We start from the raw sequence: 19,734 nt of genomic DNA, 5'->3' as shown, positions 1-19,734 counted from the left end.
TGGACCACATGTCTGATCTAGTTTGGCAGTGCCTATCTTCCTAGTGGTGGTGAAAATCCAAGACTATGTAGTTGCTCATTTTCTTTGAGATCCTCGGAGCCTCTAGACTTGCATTGAGAGCAGAAAGATGTCTCCCTAAATATCATGTAGTCTCCTGTTATTTCTCCTTTCAGAAACTAAAGTTCAAAACTACCTGTGTCTGTCCAGTACATTATGTCAGCTGTCAATGACACCAAATTCAACTCTGCAGTGTTCCTTCTCACTGGGATACCAGGGCAGGAAGTCATCCATCTCTGGATTTCTATCCCCTTCTGTTTAATGTATGTTATTTCGATAATAGGAAATTCAGTCATTCTGTTCATTATAAAAACAGATCCAACCCTCCATGAGCCCATGTACATTTTCCTTTCCATGTTGGCCGTCACAGACCTTGGCTTATTGATAGCCACCATACCAACGATAATGGGCATATACTTGTTTAACTCTAGGGAAATCAGCTTTAATGCCTGTTTTACCCAGTTGTTCTTTATTCAGTCGCTTCAGTGCATTGAATCTTCCATACTCTTGTTGATGGCCTTTGACCGCTTCATCACCATCTGTAACCCACTGAAATATGCTTCCATCTTAACCCTGCCGAGAATAGCCAAGATGGGACTGGTGTGTGTGCTAAGAGGAATAACCATAATATTCCCTCTCCCTCTTCTCCTGAAAAGGTTCCAATACTGTGGAGACAATGTCCTCTCCCATTCCTACTGTGCACACCAGGAAGTCATGAAGTTGGCTTGTTCAGACAACAAATTCAACAACCTCTATGGCTTGTATCTTTCATTCTTAATTATGGGGTTGAATTCACTGCTCATCATCCTCTCGTATGTGATGATCCTTAAAACAGTGCTGAGCGTTGTGTCGCAGACAAAGTGTCTTCGGGCCCTGAACACCTGAGTCTCCCACCTCTGTGTCGTCCTGCTTTTCTACACTTCAGAGATTGGTTTGTCTGTGATACACAGATTTGGGAACAGCTCGACTCACGTGCTTCAGATTCTCCTGGGGTATGTCTACCTTCTGGTTCCGCCCCTTATGAACCCAGTTGTGTACAGCATGAAAAGCAAACAGCTTAGATTGAGGATAATCAGATTGTTCATCAAGTGAAGGGTCAGTTCATCACCCAGTTCCAGCACTGGTGACACAGGAGACGAAAAACCCAGGACACAGACACTGATTCCATCCTGGACCCTTACATCTGAGACAAGATGAGCTACTCATCTCCTCTCTATAGAAAGAGGTTGAGATGGAGTCTAAGGCTTCGAGGAATGAAATGAGACTGTCCCCACCTGCTGGTGAGTGAGGACAGCACACAGGGGAAAGGAGACCAAGGCAGGCAGCAGCATTTACAAAATGACTGTGTTTGTGGAAAGCCAGGGGATCGGTGGGATATTGGGAGATAAAGAGCCATATTTGTAGCTCCTCCGACCTCAGAATTCCTCTTGATAAGTCAATAAAGAGAAGGGACGTGGATGATGTTTCCTCTTACACGTGGATTGCCCATGTCCTGTCTCTGGTTAAACACCCATAGGTCATGGGGAAAGCTGCAGAGCTTTTTTGCAGTCTGAGTCCTGATTCACTGTGAGCGCTCTGGTTTGCTGTGTGATCTATGAGGGCTGCAGGAGCTGTGGACAGGGGATATTCAAGGTGCACGGACACACATCCTTCCCCTACACCCTCAGCCAGGTGATTATGACTGAGTCCTGTCAGATTAACGCAGGAGTAGCCTTTCAAGCAACCCCCCCTGCACACAGTTCTTGTCTCAGCACAGTACACCTGCTGAGCCCATTCCCCCGTCCCCCGAGCAGAGCTGTGTGAGTGAGGGTCTGACGCACAGGAGTCCTGACAAGAGACTGAGGCCCAGTTTCCCTCCTTGTCCCCTGTGTTTGTGCTGCCCCAGCTGCTTTCCAAGGGGTAGGAATGGGAATCCGCTCCCACAGAGAGGCCCAGGTAGCTCCTATCCCAGTCCAGCCCATTCACTGTTGGGAGACCACCTGTTCAAAAGGCAAAAGCAGAACATATGCTGGGACCCCATCCCCTGTGTGGCCCCACCCCGGGCTTCCTCTTTCCCTGAGGAACCTCCCTCTCCCCCATTCTTACCTGAAGCCATAATTCTCTGCTCCATCCCCTTCCTCCTTTGCCCCTCCTTCTGCCCCATCCCTTCCCCGGAACCTCACCCCCTGTTCCTCCTCTTTACCTGAAGCTCCAATCTCTCTCCAAATCCAAAGTCAGAGCCGGGCCAAGGTAAGAACTGCCCAGGTTTCCAGAACCTCTATAACGAGCATCAGACCCTACTCCTATCCTGGGCAAGTGGCTTGTGGGCCCGAGAGCAGCCCCCATCTTCTATCATCAAACCCAATACATACCCCTAGTGAAGTTGGAGAGTCCAGGTCTCCCCACATTGGCCCAGAATTGAAAGAGCAGGGGGCAGAGATTTGAGGGAAGAGATGAGGCAGAGGGTGTGGCAAGCCTGAACCAATGCTAACCGCAGCAGGTAGGGCGGTGGAGTTTCCTGAGTAAAGAAGGAGGATGGGGCTGGAGGGTAGGAGTGTTTGTGTTTTGGAGAAGACTGAATTAATGCAACCCCACAAAGGGGACTCTTGTTTTAAGTACCCCAGGCTGAGAGTAACTCACTGCAACTACCAAAGGGGGAAGGGCAGGTTGCCTGGAGGGCTACCTCAGGCCCCGAGGGGGCACTCTGTGGTGACACCCATCCACAGGGAATTGGTTAAAGCGGGCTGTACTCTTGGAAGCTGTTAGCCGTCCCCAGTCTGCTCTAAACTCTGCACAGCTCTGTGACTCAACGGAGCTGGCTTTGATTCCCTTGCCATGTGTGACCATGAGCAAGCTACTCTCTGTCTCTGGGCCTCTGCACAGGTGGATCATAGCTTGGCTCTGCCTCACAGCAGTGGCGGGAGGATAAAGAGATTCCAGGTGCTCAGATACTCTGAGACCCTGAGGTCAGTGCTGTGTCAGGGTTCCACAGAGGAACACCTCTGACATTTGTCTATAAAAGGTTTACTAACTCAGCCTCCTGTGACAGCTGCTTCTGGAAAGCCCTGTGACTCCAGCATCTTGGTCTCTGTGGCAGTTGTGGGGGTGCTCGGGGGTGACAGTGAGGGGTGAGTAATGGATTTCTGAGGTGAGTGTTGGAGCATCACAGGGATGTCAGGAGTTTCAGCACAGTCACTGGGCACATGTTTACAAGCCATTCAGACTGAGTGTGTCTAACGGTCAAACAGTGAAGCAACAGCCACAGGGGCTTCATCTTAAACTGTCTGGCTGGGAGAAATCAGCCTGAGGGAAAAGGTCAGCTCCACTCGTTGGACCTGTAACATGGACATAGCTGAGCACTACGGTGATGAGTGGGCCCAGGCGCAGCAGGTTTCAGCACAGGCTGTTTCCTCAAGAAAAGAGCAAACCAATGGGAAGATGTTCTCAGAGACACAGGGTAGTTAGTCTGGGTCCCAAAAGCTCCTTGGTGTCCCAAGAGAATGTAAGTTGGGCCAGTTCTGTTCCTCTATCTCCAGAGCAAAGCCTGTCTGACTTAGCTTGTAATGAGATGTGAGATAGACAAGTGTAGACGTGTGGCAGCTCCCTGTTATTTTATAACCATTATTTCCAATGCTCTGTGCTGTTTTTCAATAAACCTCCTAGTTTTAAGGAGGCTTGTGGTGACTGTATAGCTCTGGTCACAAGCACCCAAAGGAAAGAAACTGTGGTGTCCAGTCAGAACTGCTTGGTGATAAGCAGCAGAGTCCTGTGGCACCTTATAGACTAACAGACGTATTGGAGCATGAGCTTTCGTGGGTGAATGCCAACTTCGTCGGATGCATCTGACAAAGTGGGTATTCATCCACGGAAGCTCATGCTCCAATACGTCTGTTAGTCTATAAGGTGTCGCAGGACTCTGCTGCTTTTACAGATCCAGACTAACATGGCTACCCCTCTGATACTTGGTGATAAGCATTTAGCATAGAGGGTGTGTTGTCCCCAGCTCAAAGAGTGGGACAATTTTGAGACTCCATGCATGTCATGAAAGGACCTGGTTTAGAGGGTAAAGAGATCATATATCCCGGTTTTACTGTGACAATCCCAATTCTTCTTGGCCATCATCCATCTGTGTTTAGTGCCTATCATCATTCAGAGGAACAACTTGTTTAAGTTGCATCCAAAATAACGCTCCACTCAAGAGAATGATTCATAGAGTCATAGAGTTCCAGGCAAGAATTAACTATTAGATCATGTAGCCCAGAGGGTCTCACACTGAGTGGTGTGTGTGTGGAATATATTCCAGGATGGGCATTAGAAGTTTTAGGGAAAAAAACATCCTGTCCAGATTCTACCCATAGCAGGGAATAACTAGCTAAGTTGATTCCTCCATACAGATCTGGTCTTCATTCGGTGCTGTGTGTTTGTCTCCATGTGGCGCTGTGCGTTTTGTTGGATTTCTCCCACTCCCTTTTCTCCTTCAACAGTTACAATACTGTCGATCCAATGTCCTCTCTCATTGCTATTGCATAAACCAGGACGTTATGAAGATGGCTTGTTCGGATATCAGAGTAAACAGCATCTATGGCTTGTCTCTTTCACTTTTGACTGTGGGACTGGATTCACTGCTCATCTTCCTCTCTTATGTGATGATCCTGAAAACAGTGCTGAGCATCACATCCCACACGAAGTCCTCAGGGCCCTGAATACCTGTGTGTCCCACCTCTGCGCCGTCCTGCTTTTCTGCACGCCAATGACCGGTCTGTCTGTGATACACAGATTGAGGGAGGACTCTTCTCCCTTGCTTAAGATTCTCCTGGGTTATATCTACATTCTCGTTCCGCCCCTGATCAACCCAATTGTGTACAGTGTGAAGAGCAAACACCTTCGTGCAAGGATAATCAGGGTGTTCTGTGACGGGTTAGATCATAGAAACCCCCTTGGGGTTGCCAACTGATGTGCCAAGACTACTTCTGCCCATACCTTCCGTGCCAGTTTGGGACTGCAGCACCCTGTGTTGTTGAGCCAGATACACCCGTGTGCTCCCATACAGACTCAGGGTCTGAACCATGTGCCCCAAAGCTGCAGGCTTAACTTAAAGCTGCTTAAGAAGTATTCTTGTCTTTAACACTCAGATGCCCAACTCTCAATGGGGTCTAAACCCAAATAAATCTGTTTTACCCTGTATAATGCTTGTGCAGGGTAAACTCATAAATTGTTCGCCTTCTTTAACATTGATAGAGAGATATGCACAGCTGTTTGCTCCCTCAGGTATAAATACATACTCAGGGTTAATTCATAAGTAAAAAGTGATTTTATTAAACATAGAAAGTAGGACTTAAGTGGTTCCAAGTAGTGACGGAGAGAACAAAGTGAATTACCAAGTAAAATAAAATAAAACCTGTAAGTCTATGCCTAATACAGTAATGAAATGGAGTACAGATAAAATCTCACCCTCGGAGATGTTTCAATAAGTTTCTTTCACAGACTGGATGCCTTCCTAGTCTGAGCACACAGTCTGGGGTTCCCCACAGCAGCCTGAGCTCCTGCTTACCATGGCCCGACAGGGAGGCAGAGGCTCAGCGGAAGTGGAGGAGCAGGGAGCAGGGTCTAATGGAAGAGATGGGACAGAGGGCGGGGCCCCTGGGGAAAGTGAGCAGGGGTTGTGGCAAGACTGCACCAATGCTCATCCCAAAAAGGAGTTTGGTGGATGGGTCCGTAAGGTAGGAGACCTTGTGTTTTAGAGAAGACTGAAATAATGTGAATCCTCAAAGGGGGCTCTTGTTTTAAGTACTCCAGGTGACAGTAAGTCATTGCAGTTCATTTGCAAGTTCAGTTTTTTACCGTTCATTTGCAAGAGTTATATATCCTCGCTGAATTCATACGAGCATTCAGAGTAGCAACTTGTTCAAGTTGCATCCAAGATGATTATCCATTAAAGACAATGACTCAGAGTCACAGAATTTAAGGCCAGGAGGAGCCATTAGAACGTGTACTCCAGAGGTTCTCAAACTGAGGGGCCGGCCACCCTGGTAGTGCAGAATGTATTCGGGGGGGGAGGGGTGGGGGTGAGAGAGAGAGAGAGAAGCTTTAGAAAAAAACCCTTTCAGTACAAATTTTACCTGCAGCAATGAATAACTAGCAAAGCCGATTCCCCCAGACAGATCAGGTTCTCAGGCAGCGCTGTTCATTTCACTCTAGGTAGCGCTGTGCATTTTGATGGATTTCTGTTAAGCTTGAATAGAATTACACAGTCATTGACATCTGCACAAGAATCCATTTGCAAAGACATTTTATTGTAAGCAGGGACACAATTTTGTTTTTGTGCTTATTCCAATGGACCATTGGCTCATTCAGGCAACAACAACAAACATCAAGTGAAAAACAAAAAAGCCAAAGTGATGTTTTGAAGCCCTGCCCCACATACATCAGTATATGTATTTGTGTGGTGGGGCGTAAACTCTTCCTAACACAAGGAGGGGGTGGGGAGGCTGTGATCAAATATGTTTGAGATCCATTGATCTAGCTGAACCTCCTGTATCGCACAGGTGTTTACTTTCACCCAGTTACCCCTTATTGAGCCCAATGACTTGTGTTTGACTAACACATCACTTTTGTTCCTCTAGAGCGGACCTTCCAGGAAGGCAGCCAGTCTTCATGTGGAGGTATCAGGAGAATCCCACATCTCCCTTGGGAGTTTGTTCCATTGGTTAAGCACTCTCGCTGTTAAAAATGTGTACCTCATTTCCAATTTTATTTTGTCTGGCTTCAGTTTCCTTTCATTCATTCAAGTTATACATTTACCTGTAAGATTAAAGAACCCGTTAGTAGCTGGTATTTTGCCTGTGTGAAAGTGATTGCACACTGTCATCAAATCAGCTCTCAGTCTGCCCTGCATCTATGCACTACACCCCTGTTTATACAGCCGAGGGTAAGTTGGAAATAATAGTGGAGGAGAAAGACCTGGACCTATTAGTTATGCCCAGGATAAACTTTGAGCCACCGATGTGATGCGGCTGTTAACAAGGCAAATGAGATCCTAGAATGTGTCTGGTGAGACTGAGAGGTATTAACATCCTTACACAAGGCACTGTTGAGACCGCCTATGACAATCTATGTAAAATTCTGGTAACTTGTATTCAAGAAAGATGAATTCAAACTGGAATAGTGTGGAGAAGGACTCCTAGGATGGTGAGGGAAATGGAGAGACTGTCTTATATGAAGACTGAAAAAGCTTAACTGGTTTAGTCTAACAAAATGCAGGCTGAGCAGGGATCAGATTGCTCTATAAAGACATTGTGGGGGCGGGGGTGGAAACACCAAGGAGGGAGAAGAAGTAAAGGACAGTGTTGGCACAAGAACAAACTGACCTGGAGCAAAGTGAGGCTGGAAAGGAGAAGGAGGTTTCTGACCGTTAGAAGAGGGAGGTTCTGGAACAGCCTCCCAACAGCAGCAGTGTGGGGCAAACAACCCAGTTCATTTGAACCTGGAGCTGGAAAGATTTATGCAGTGGGTGATATGCCGGGGTCACTTTTGATAGCAGGGGCCTGGGCTCTGGAAACCAGGAGGTCCCTTCCAGATCTGTGGGCGGAAAGGGGGTTGTCTGGACCCAATAGAGAGCTAGGAGGAGGCAATTGGAGCTGGGCTTTGGTCACACTCCTTTCTATTAAGAATGTGCATGGACTTACTTATCCAGCATGTGCATGTCTCATGTCTGAACGAGAGGAAGAGACCCTCTGAGCTGTGCTGCAGGAACCAGTGATTCTCCAAGACAGCCACTGCTATATCCAGCTGGTATAACCCCGTTTCTTACAACAGGAGGCTTTGTAGCCCACTGCAGACGAACACAGCATCTCTGCCACTGATCGACTGTGTGACCAGAAATATCAACTAACTAACCCTCAATACTTCTGTTTGTGGGTGTGCCGCTTGAGAAACGGCCAGCAGTGACAGCTCCTGGGATTTCATTGGGAGTCTTGCACTGTTTCCTGTCTTTCTTAATGCCGCAAGTTCTGGAACCAAGACACTGCATGGAGAATCTCAGCTTTCAATTTTCTTTAAAAAATGTTTCATTTTCAAAGTGAATTGCAGAAAAGCTAGAAAACTAGGGCTGTTGATTAATCACAGTCAAAACACATACAATTAACTCAAAAAATTAATTGGGTATAAAAATAATCACAATTAATCACAGTTTTAATTGTACCGTTAAACAATAGAACACCAAATGAAATTTAGTAAATATTTTGAATGTTTTTCTACTTTTTAAATATACTGTACTCTGTGTTGTAATTGAAATCAAAGTGCATGTTATTTTTGATTGCCAACATTTGCACTGTAAAAATGATAAACCAAAAAACCTGTATATTTCAATTCACCTCATACAAGTGCAGTAATATGATCTCTTTGTTGTGAAAGTGCAACTTACAAATGTAGATTTTATTTGTTAAATAACTGCTTTCAAAACCAAAACAACATAAAACTTCAGAGCCTACAAGTTCACTCAGTCTCAGTTCTTGTTCAAGTTTCTTTACATTTACAGGCAATAATGCTGCCTGCTTCTCAATTACCATGTCTCCAGAAAGTGAGAAGAGGAATTTGCATGGCACGTTTGTAGCTCGCATTGCAAGGTACTTATATACCAGATGAGCTAAACATTTGTAAGCCCCTTGATGCTGCAGCCACCATTGTGGAGGACATGCTTCTATGCTGATGACGCTAGTGAAAAAAATAATTTGTTAACTAAATTTGTGACTGAACTCCCTGGGGAGAGAATTGTAAGTCCCCTGCTCTGTTTTACTCGCATTCTGCCATATATTTCATGTTATAGCAGTCTTGGATGATGACCCAGCATGTGTGGTTCATTTTAAGAACACTTTCACGGCCGATCTCAAAAAATGCAAAGAAGGCGCTAATATGAAATTTCTAAAGATAACTACAGCATGCAGCCCAAGGTTTAAGAATCTGAAGTTCCTTCCAAAATCTGAGAGGAAAGAGGTGAGGCGCATGCTTTCACAAGTCTTAAAAGAGCAACACTCCAATGTGAAACCTACAGAACCTGAACCACCAAAGGAGAAAATCAACCTTCTGCTGGTGGCATCTGACTCAGATAATGGAAATGAACATGCGTTCATCTGCAATGCTTTAGATTATTATTGAGCAGAACCCATCATCAGCATGGATGCATGTCCTCTGGAATGGTCGTTGAAGAATGAAGGGATATAAGAATCTTTATCGCATCTGGCATGTAAATATATTGTGATGCCAGCTATAACAGTGGCATGTGAACACCTCTTCTCACTTGCAGGTGACATTGTAAACAAGCAGCGGGCAGCTTTATCCCCTGCAAATGTAAACCAACTTGTTTGTCTGAGCTATTGGCAGAACAAGTAGGATGGAGTAAACTTGCAGGCTATAAAATTTTACATTGCTCTATTTTTGAATGAAAGTTTTTACTTATAATTCTACATTTGTAAGTTCAGCTTTCATGATAAAGAGATTGCACTGCAGTACTGGTATTAGGTGAATTTAAAAATATTATTTCTTTTGTTCTTTTATGGTGCAGTAATTGTAATCAAAAATACATATAAAGTGACCATTGTACACTTTGTATTTTGTGTTGTAATTCAAATCAATGTATTTGAAAATGTAGAAAACATGCAAAATATTTAAATAAATGATTGTTTATTATTGTTTAACCGTGCAATTAACTGTGCAATTAATCACAATTATTTTTAATTGCATGATTAAATCACGAATTTTTTTTATCACTCGACATCCCTTTAAAAAATCTAAAGCAGCTGACTCCAAAGGTTTGTAAACCAAAAGCAAATAAAAATAAACCCCACATTAATGTATCTCATTACTTCTAAACCAATCTCATGGTTTTTGGGGGAGTGACTTATACTTGTTGAATGAGGCTTCGTGATACTGCGTAATGAGTTCAAATGATTTGAAAAGCACCTAGCAAATGAAACAAAAAATAGCAATTTGTTTTGGAAGTATGTGAGAAGCAGTAAGACTGTAAAATAATCACTGGGACCATTTGACTATGAGGTGATAAGGGAGCTGTCAAGGAAGATTAGGCTGTTACAGAGAGGTTAAATGAAGCCTTTGAACTGGTCTTCGCTGCAGAGGATGTGAGGAAGATTCCCAAAACTGAGCCATTCTTTTTAGTTGACATATATGAGGAACTGTTCCACATTCAGGTGTCAACAGAGGAAGTTATGATACTGAATCCATATTCATCATAGTGGTATAATCATGACATAATTATGAAGCATCTGGTACAATGTATGGCTTGTGAGGTATCAAAAGTTATGATTTCCTGAATATCATTATCCTATGTGTGTGCATGTATCATTTTTGTACCTGACGTTATATATATATTAGGACCAGACCACGTGACACTGAACTCCATTTTGGTACACATATTTTTCCACAGACTGGGCTGGGAACTTGGCTTGAAACAAAGGCTTTCTCTTATATGGAAAAACAATATAAGGCAGGGAGTGACGTCCTCTCTTGGCCTCACTCCCCACACAAGAGAACTCCTGGATACACCTGAGTAACAAAGATTAAACGGGGAGAAGTGTTGGACCCAGGCTAAAGGGATTTCTAGCCTGTGTATTAAAATTTTGTGGACTGCTTGTATCCTCAATCAAGGTGACAAACTGACAATTCATATCCTATCTATATAATTTATTAGGCTCAGTCCATGGCTCTGTTTATTTTTCAACACTCTGGGCTGGGAAATTGTCTCGAAACAAAAGGTCCTCTCCTTATGGAAATACTATATTAGGTTGGGAGTGACATCATTTCTTGGACTCACTCCCTACACAAGAGATCACCTCAAAACACCTGAGTAAGAAAGACTGGCCTCCTGGAAATGATGGTCCCAGGCTATCACTTATGCCCCAAAACACTCTAATTTTTTGGGTGGTGGCAGCAGTACCAGGTCCAAGCTGGTAACTAAGCTTGGAGGTTTTCATGCTAACCCCCATATTTTGGACGCTAAGGTCCAAATCTGGGACTAAGTTATGACATGAGTGGCAGTGTAATGGGAAAGATAGAATCCAGAAGCCAGTAGGAATATTATATTTTTCTTTTCTCTGCTAGGGGCTTTTTAGCAGAGAGGGTTTGGTTTTCAAAGGAACAAGAGAGAATTTTTTTTTCTGCTCTCTCTGGCAGTTTTGGCTTGCATATTAAGCAAGGAACCATTAAGCTGTGACAAACAGGTCTTTTGTGACAATAGCACTCCCATTGAGAGTCATTACCAGCACTATACTCATGCAAATAAAGTGGTGTTTCTGGTTTACTCTACATTGAAAAAATTAGCTAGACAAAGAAAGGGAAAAAGGCACTGTTGCTAGGCAGACCCCAGGAGGCAACAGAGCCTGCAGGTCAGAAGATAAATACCAGAGGGCACCCCAACACAAGGAAACAGGAACCATGCCTACCAAGACAAAAATTGAGGCCGAAAAACAAATCAAAGACACCGAACACAGGCGAGAGATGGAAAAAAACAAACAGGAACTAGAAATAAAACAAAAAGAGATGGAGATGAAAGAAAGAGAAAAAACAGATCATACAGGCAGAAGACCCAGAACAAAAGACTCACACACAAAAAACCCTCCACCCAGAGTTGAAAAAATCCTGTTTCCTGATTGGTCCTCTGGTCAGGTGCTTTAGGTGAAAGAGACGTTAACCCTTAGCTATCTGTTTATGACAGGTTGGGAGTGACATCATTTCTTGGACTCACTCCCTACACAAGAGATCACCTCAAAACACCTGAGTAAGAAAGACTGGCCTCCTGGAAATGATGGTCCCAGGCTATCACTTATAAACACTTAAAATTCATGTTTTTGTACTTAATAAATTTGTTTTATGCTTTATCTTTACCAGCACCTCCCTGACAAATATCCCAGCTCTGTGTACAAATGCTGTTGCGTATCTTTCCCACATCAGTGGGGAAAGTGACTTTAGTTAATGAGCTTACAAGATACAGAATCCTCTGCAGTGCAAGGTGGTATAATTTTGGGTTATACTCCAGCAAGGGTGCAAGGCAGGAGAGCTTGGAAATTGGCTGTTCTCTCCTGCCTGTCTTGGAGTGGCTTAGGTAAAGCACTCAGGCAGCTCAAATGGGTGTGTGACATCACTTGCTGTCATGCTGGGTGTAACAGAGATAGCACAGGCTGGCTGTGTTACCACAAAAGCAGTGTAAGATTGGCCTGCCCAGCTGGAGGGTTAAGGGGCACATCGGTTCCTGTGGCTCCCAGACTACACTCCTGGGATGACAATCTATGACAGTGGTCTGTGTTATTAAGATTCCTGAATTCATCAATAATCTACATGGACTCCAGGGAGTTCCTGATGAACCCAGGAAGATGAGTACCACATACTGCCTCCTCAGCCACACTTGAAAATGTATGGTAAATAATAAGGAAAAACTTCCCCAGGCAAACCCCACAACTGGTGGCCGGTGACCACAGCTGTGCCAGGGGACACATAGCCTGCCCTTGCCAATTATATCTGCCATCCATGGTTCCAAACATTCTATTAGCTTTTTTATTGACTGCTGCTGCAGTTTGTGTGATCTCTTTCTTGAGTGGTGACGGCTAATCTGGAAACATCATCTCTCAGGTATAATTAGGATTATGTTTTCCAAAGTGCATTACTTTGCATTTATCTACACTGAATTTCATCTGCTATTTTCTTGCACTTGGTTGCCACCCCTTGCCACCTTAAACAAATGGGCTGATGGAGAAGTTTAATTGAACTTTGGGGGCCATGATACATAAATTCACCAATGAGCACTCCAGTGATTGAGACCTAGTGTTGCAGCTGTTGTTCTTTGCCTACAGGGTTGTACCATGTCACAGTTTAGGGTTCTCACCATTTGAACTTGTGTATGGCTGCAAGGTTAAGGGGCCATTACAGCTGGTGAAGCAGCAAAGGGAGGGGTTTACGCCTTCACCAGGAACTAACATTCTAGACTTGGTAAGCAACCTACAAAACACCCTCCAAGACTCTTTAGCCCTAGATAAAGAAAACCTAAATGATGCTCAGGAAGAGCAAAAGTCCTGGTATGATAAACATGCTGTGACTCGCCCAGGCAGCTATCCACCACCACGCACAGATGAGCCATTGGAGAAACTGGGACGTGCCCAATTCATCTCTACTTTAGACTTAACCCAGGGGTACTGGCAAGTGTCGCTAGATGAATCTGCCAAGGAAAGGTCAGCCTTCATCACCCATGCTGTGAAATGTACCCACCACCTTCCAGAAACATGTAGATAGTCTCCTAGCGTGATTGAGAGAATTTGCAGTCACCTGTCTTGAGAATGTGGCCACATTTTCTGATTCGAGTGCATAAGGGAGGCAGGACAAACTCTTAAGGCTGAAAAGTGTTAAATAGGCCTAAACAGAGTGACTCATCGTGGACACCAGTTGGGTCAAGGAACTATCAACCCCCTACAGGCCAAAGTGGAGATTATCCAAAAGTGGCCTGTCCCAAAGTCAAAGAAACAGGTTCAATCCTTCTTAGGCTTGGCCGGGTATTACAGGCGATTTGTACTGAGCTACAGCAAAATCTCCACCCAACTGACAGACCTGACCAGAAAGAAACAGCCAAATGCAGTTCAGTGGACTGAAGAGTGTTAAAAGGCCTTTAAGCAGTTTAAAGTGACATTCATGTCTGATCCTGTCCTAAGAGCCCCAGACTTTGACAAACCTTTCCTAGTAACCACAAATGCATCCGGGCATGGTGTGGGAGCAGTTTTAATGCAGGAAGGACTGGATCAAGAATTCCATCCTGTTGTATTTCTTAGCAAAACACTGTCTGAGAGGGAAAACCACTGGTCAATTAGCGAAAAGGAATGTTATGCCATTGTGGACACTCTGGAAATGCTACGCCAATAGATTTAGGGATGGCATTTCCACCTGAAAACCAACCATGCTGCCCTGAAGTGGCTTCATACCATCAAGAAAAATAACAAAAAGCTTCTTCAGTGGAGTTTAGCTCTCCAAGATTTTGATTTTGAAATAGAACACATTTCAGGAGCTTCTAACAAAGTGGCTGATGCACTCTCCCATGAAAGTTTCCCAGAATCAACAGATTAAAATTGTCCTTGAAATGTGGGAAATATTGTTAGTTTTTTATGTAATCAGTAATATATCTAAAGGTGCATGTGTCTAATTAACTCTGTTTTCTCCCAGAGCTCCAGGAAGAAATCACAACCAATGTGGAACAGGCTGTCCAGCACTGTCTGTGATTTGTGATGTGTGTCTTAAATAGAAAGGGAAGAGTAACAACCTTTATGTATTCAGTAATATAAAATCCCTTCTGGCCAGAGGTACAGAATCACTTACCTATACGGAGTTAATCAGTTCAATTAACCTAGTTGGCACCTGACCAGAAGGACCAATGGGAAAAGAGGATACTTTCAAATCTCGGGTGGGGAGGAGGTTTTGTTTGTGCTCTTTTTGTTTGTTCCCTCTCGGACAGAGAGAGACCAAGCAAGTGAACCATCTCTTGAAAAGATACCTTGAAATGATACATCTAAAATTAAAGAAATTGTAAGCAAAGGCAAGGAAATGGGTTAAGTTATCTTTTGTTTTAGCCTGTAAATTTTCCCTATTCTAAAGTGGAGTTTTATTCCTGGTTTTTTTTGTGTAACTTTGAAGCTATACCTAGAGGGTATTACTCTGTGTTTTAGATCTTTTTATTTACCCTGTAAAGTTATCTTCCACCCTGATTTTACAGAGTTGCTTCTTTTACTTTTTCTTTACACTAGAATTCTTCTTTTAAGAACCTGAATGATTTTAGTGTCCTTAAAATATAGGGTCTGGTATGTACATTTATTAAAGGCAATTGCTTGTTATATTATTCTCACGCCTCCCCAGGAAAGGGGGTGAAGGGCTTGGGGGGAGATTTGGGGGAAATAGGAACTCCAAGTGGTCCTTTTGTCTATATCACTTGGTGGTGGCAACAGTACCATCCAAGGACAAGGATAGGATTTGTGCCTTGGGGACGTTTTTAACCTAAGCTGGTAGAATTAAGCTTAGGGGGTCTTTCGTGCAGATTCCCACGTCTGTACCCCAGAGTTCAGAGTGGGCCAGGACCACTGACAAGAGGTCCCTAGAGCAGTTGTGGAGGCACAGAGATTGTGGGTGGGCCTAGATAGCAGTGGATCATTGAGATCTGTCCATAACTTTGGGATTCCCTGGATCCTGGGTCCCTTTTCATTCCTCAGGAAGAAGGGAAGGGACTTTTCCCTATTGGAATCATTTGAGGGATATTTCCACATAGGGATCTTTGTGGAATCTCCCTTCCCTGGCCTGCACCATGTTTTGTAATGTGGGAAAGGGGGCTGCTAGGGACAAATCTGGTCCTATATTATTATTCTTATTATTTTATTATTTAATTATAATTTATTTTATCTCATTTCAGCAAGAGCACAGTTGTGATAGCATCATTGTTACTACTCAGCCAACCCCAAGGTATCTATGTGACAAATCAGAACTATACAAACAGTGATGACAAGCCTGTATTCCAGAAATAGATTCTCTAGCAGGGCTGGCACTGCAGTCCCAGTGGGAAGTATCACCAGGCATCCCCTGTGATTTGGCCTCCTGCAGTTTGCCATTGACTGTGATGGGGGTTAGTGCTAATGCACGAGAAGCCAAGCAGCTGAGTTTCCCTGATGGCCAAGTGGCCCCCAAGGGAATGTGCAAACGTGCTTCATAAATACGGCTGCCCTCTTATCTGAACAGATACTGCCTGCTGCCAATGCAGCTTCCTCCATGACTCCTTGTCCTTTTGGGTGAAGACCTCTGGTGTCAGTGACTCCCCTTTAAGCAGGAATTAGGTAAATTGAAAGGTTTGATTATCTTTGAAATGTGCAGTGAAGGGGAAAGGCTGTGAGCTGTTTGTGGATATTCTGTGCAGTAGCAGAGGATTCAGCTGGGCTGTCAGAGTGTCTCAGTGACAGAGGCTGGAGGACAGGCAGCACTAGGTAGCTTGAGAACCCCTCCCCTACATTTACCCATTGTCCTCAGTGAGTTGTTCAAGCTACACAGAAATCTGAAATTCAAAATGAGCTCAGAGCGTTTAAACCCCAAAGCCCTGAGTCAGGATTTCTCAAGGGATCTCAGTTCTAGAGGTGCTGTGTGCTCTGTCCTGATCCTGCCAGGGGCTGAGCGAGAGGAAACTGCACAAAATATCGGTGACTTGTTCCCCAATACCCTCAGGTTTATTTGCTCCTTGAAATTTAACCAGCAAATGCATTTTCAAAGGTTTTATTCTCCTTGTTAATTGTGAATGCAGGAATTCAGAGCTGATTTTCTCTGCAGTAAAAGATCCGAAGGGGCATATCTCTATTTCCTTTCTGGCTGAGGGCTCTAGAATCTCTGTCCTGTAGATGTCCCTTAGAGTTCCCGGGGCTTCCGGCATCTCTTCTCGCTCTCTGCTCTCCGAGTGCCACATGTCAGGCCTTGTACCTTTCCCTCTCATGGGATGACATCCCATGATGCTCCCACCCTCAGATAGGCCCCACAGCACACTGCAGCTTGACTGTGCTTACCCTTTAGGTCTGGGTGGGTTCGGCACCTGTGGTTCTTCCCTGTGGGAGGCTCTGAGCAGTGGTGAGATGAGTGACCAGCCAGCCTTCTGGAGCCAAAGTGCTGTTTAATGTGAACTGTAGGAATAAAGCGTAACATGGGAGAATAAGAGCGTTTTCAAAAATCAGTCTGAACCCATCTGACTCCAAACTCTGCCACTCTAACGGGGACTCAGACAGGCCAGGGGCCTTCAGACTTCCCCGGCGGTGTCTGTGCCTGTCAGCCTGAAGAATTTCTGAGTAACAGCTGTCCCACCTCTGGACAGACTCCTAGAACTGGCAAAACAAATTGGATGATGTGGCTAGAGCATGGAAATAGGTTCTTCTCAGCTTGTAGCTCTGGTGTTGTCTCTCATCCTCCCTGAAGTGCTGGCTGAGAGATGGTTTTTCTTCAGCAGTTCCTTCCCAGCCTTCTTGTTTTCCAGCAGCATGATATTAAATTCAGAAGAGCCATACTGGTTTCACCCAATAGAGCCATAAGACAAACATCGCAATAGTTAACCCAATATAGCTATAAGCAAACATCCCAAGAACTTGGTTTAACCTATACATACATTATGGCATCTCAGCTTCATATCTGTCCCAATACCGCTTTAGGGTGCTACGTATTTTAGGAATACAGGACAGAGATAGTCAGAGAACGAGAGTGAGAGAGCAATAGATGACTTTCCTGTGTGAAATAAAGTTACATTTCCGTGAATACTCCATGCATTTGACTTTGAAATCCACTTCCTGCTACCTCTTTGTGCCTGAATAACAGGTGTTGAGGGTACTACTTACGCCAGAGACTGACAGCTCAGGGAATGAAAATTTTCTATATTAATCCCAGTGCCTGTTACCACTCTGCATACAGGCTGCAGACTGACAGAACAGAACCTGAGAAGAACCAGTCAGCTGTTAACTCAGGGACAGAGGGACTACCATACTTTTGTTTGCCGACAAGTGACTGAATGAGGGCTGAGACATTCAATCTTCTCAGGTTCTGAAGAAATCCAGGTGACGGATGCTACATTTTAAGTCCCACTGTAACCTGAGAAATCATCTCTGAAAGCAGATCAGAGGGGAGAGAAATGGTGGACGTGTGTTTACTAAAATACAGATATGTAAATGTTATGACAAAACTTTTAATTGTAATATTATTACAAACCAAACTTTCGTGACACTCCTGTATATCAAAAACCAGCAGGAAAATTGTTGGAATATTTCCAGGAAGGAGCAGTGGTACCTTTACTCCTTAATTCCTTTTGCTTTAGAAAGTGTTTCAGAAGTGATCCACATACTGTTTGCAATGGCTTTGTGTTATTAACCCTTTGTTCAGCAAAGAGTTATATGATTCTGCCACCTCGTAACTGACCAGAAGCTGTTTCTAACACCTACATTCAGGGTCATGAACAAAATCCCTTTGCAATAAATGTGCAAGACTTTCCAAAAAGACATGAGAGAACAGAACCGCTGGTCTGTGTTTCAGGAGAGTAGAGCTGAGTGCAGGAAAGGGGAGTGTAATAGTGGTTGTATATAATTTGAACCCACTAATGCTTACATGAGAATGGCTGAAGTAACTTGCACACTCAAGTTACTTCCTTACTTACGGATAATAGTGCAAACCTAGTGTTTTCACTATTTATCCATATGTGTCATTATCCTCACATCCACCCAACTGAAGTAACTGTCTGTGTCATCTTCTCACTTGCCAAATATCTACAGACTATGGCATGGGGAGAGATCAGAGAGTGAGAAGAGATGCCGATAGCCCGGGAACTCTAAGGGATATCTACAGCAGAGAGATTCTAGAGCCCTCAGCAAGGTTGTGTGAGGATGAAGAGAAGGCTGTAGGACAGGGGTCGGCAGCCTATGGCACGGGTGTTGAAGGTGGCACTCAAGCTGATTTTCAGTGGCACTCACACTGCCCGGGTCCTGGCCACCTGTCTGAGGAGATCTGCATTTTAATTTAATTTTTAATGAAGCTTCTTAAACATTTGAAAAACCTTATTTACTTTACATACAACAATAGTTTAGTTACATATTATAGACTTCTAGAAAGAGACCTTCTAAAAATATTAAAATGCATTACTAGCACGTGAAACCTTAAATTACAGTGAATAAATGAAGACTCAGCACACCACTTCTGAAAGGTTGCCAACCCCTGCTGTAGTATGATTGAACTCTCTGGATTCACTCAATAATAGACCAGGCAAAGCACTTCAGTTCCTCTTGGAGGGATTTTTGAGGGTCAGAGTGTATCACCAGGAGCAGTTGATAAGGGAAAGTTAAAAGAGTCCGGTTCTGATTGAATTTATACATTTACATCTGGGGTGATGCCATTCAAGATAATGTTATTGAATTAAGAATTTGTGCCGAAGAATGTATCCTATGTACTACAAATAGGCAGTGGCTTAATTTGGACTATCAGGAGTAGAGAAATTTAAAAATTATATATAATGAGACAATGGAACACGTTTATAAATAGCTTCAGTGCAGGACAGATAAATACAATCACAGTTTTTCGCATGCATTTGCCAGGTGTTTACACGCATCTCATAACACAATGGATCACATTAAGAGGTGGAGGGCCAGAAAGTGTCTGTGGGAAAGTCATAGCTGTAAAATCACACAGCGCTGAAATAGATTGTGGAACTCTCAGCCACAAGACATCAATGGGGCCAAGAGTTTAGTTCAACGAGGTACTGGACGTTTATACAGATAACCTGAAAATACAATTAGAGTAGAGAGGATTGTTTCAAAAACTCTTCCATCAGATCTAAACTTTCCTGACTTGCACCGCAACATTTGTGGGTGCAGATTATTTCAAAGCCTTCTACTGCAGGGTGTCTTCCACTTCCTCTGAAAGATCTAGAACTGGCCACTGGATACTAGGCTGCATGGAATATGGGTCTGATCCACTCTGGCAATGCCTATCTGCCATGTAAATCTAAGACTATGTTTTTGCTGATCTTTCTTGAGCTCCTTGGAGTCTCTCGACTGGCACTGAGAGCAGGCAGATGTCTATCTAAATGTCATCTAGTCTCCTGTTATTTTTCCTTTTAGGAAGGAAAGTTCAGAACTACTCGGATCTGTCCAGTCCATT

The 19,734-nt window shown here is 43.9% G+C and overlaps 1 pseudogene; it reads left to right on the top strand.

The window, feature by feature from the left end:
- The first annotated feature begins 213 nt into the window (after positions 1 to 213).
- LOC115643652 lies at positions 214 to 1,149 on the top strand (annotated as a pseudogene).
- Positions 1,150 to 19,734: the final 18,585 nt, after the last annotated feature.

This window comes from Gopherus evgoodei, unplaced genomic scaffold (assembly GCF_007399415.2).
Source record: "Gopherus evgoodei ecotype Sinaloan lineage unplaced genomic scaffold, rGopEvg1_v1.p scaffold_65_arrow_ctg1, whole genome shotgun sequence".
NCBI lineage: Eukaryota > Metazoa > Chordata > Testudines > Testudinidae > Gopherus > Gopherus evgoodei.
The sequence above is the reverse complement of the archived record's forward strand: the minus strand, read 5'-3'. Positions and strand labels throughout refer to the sequence as shown.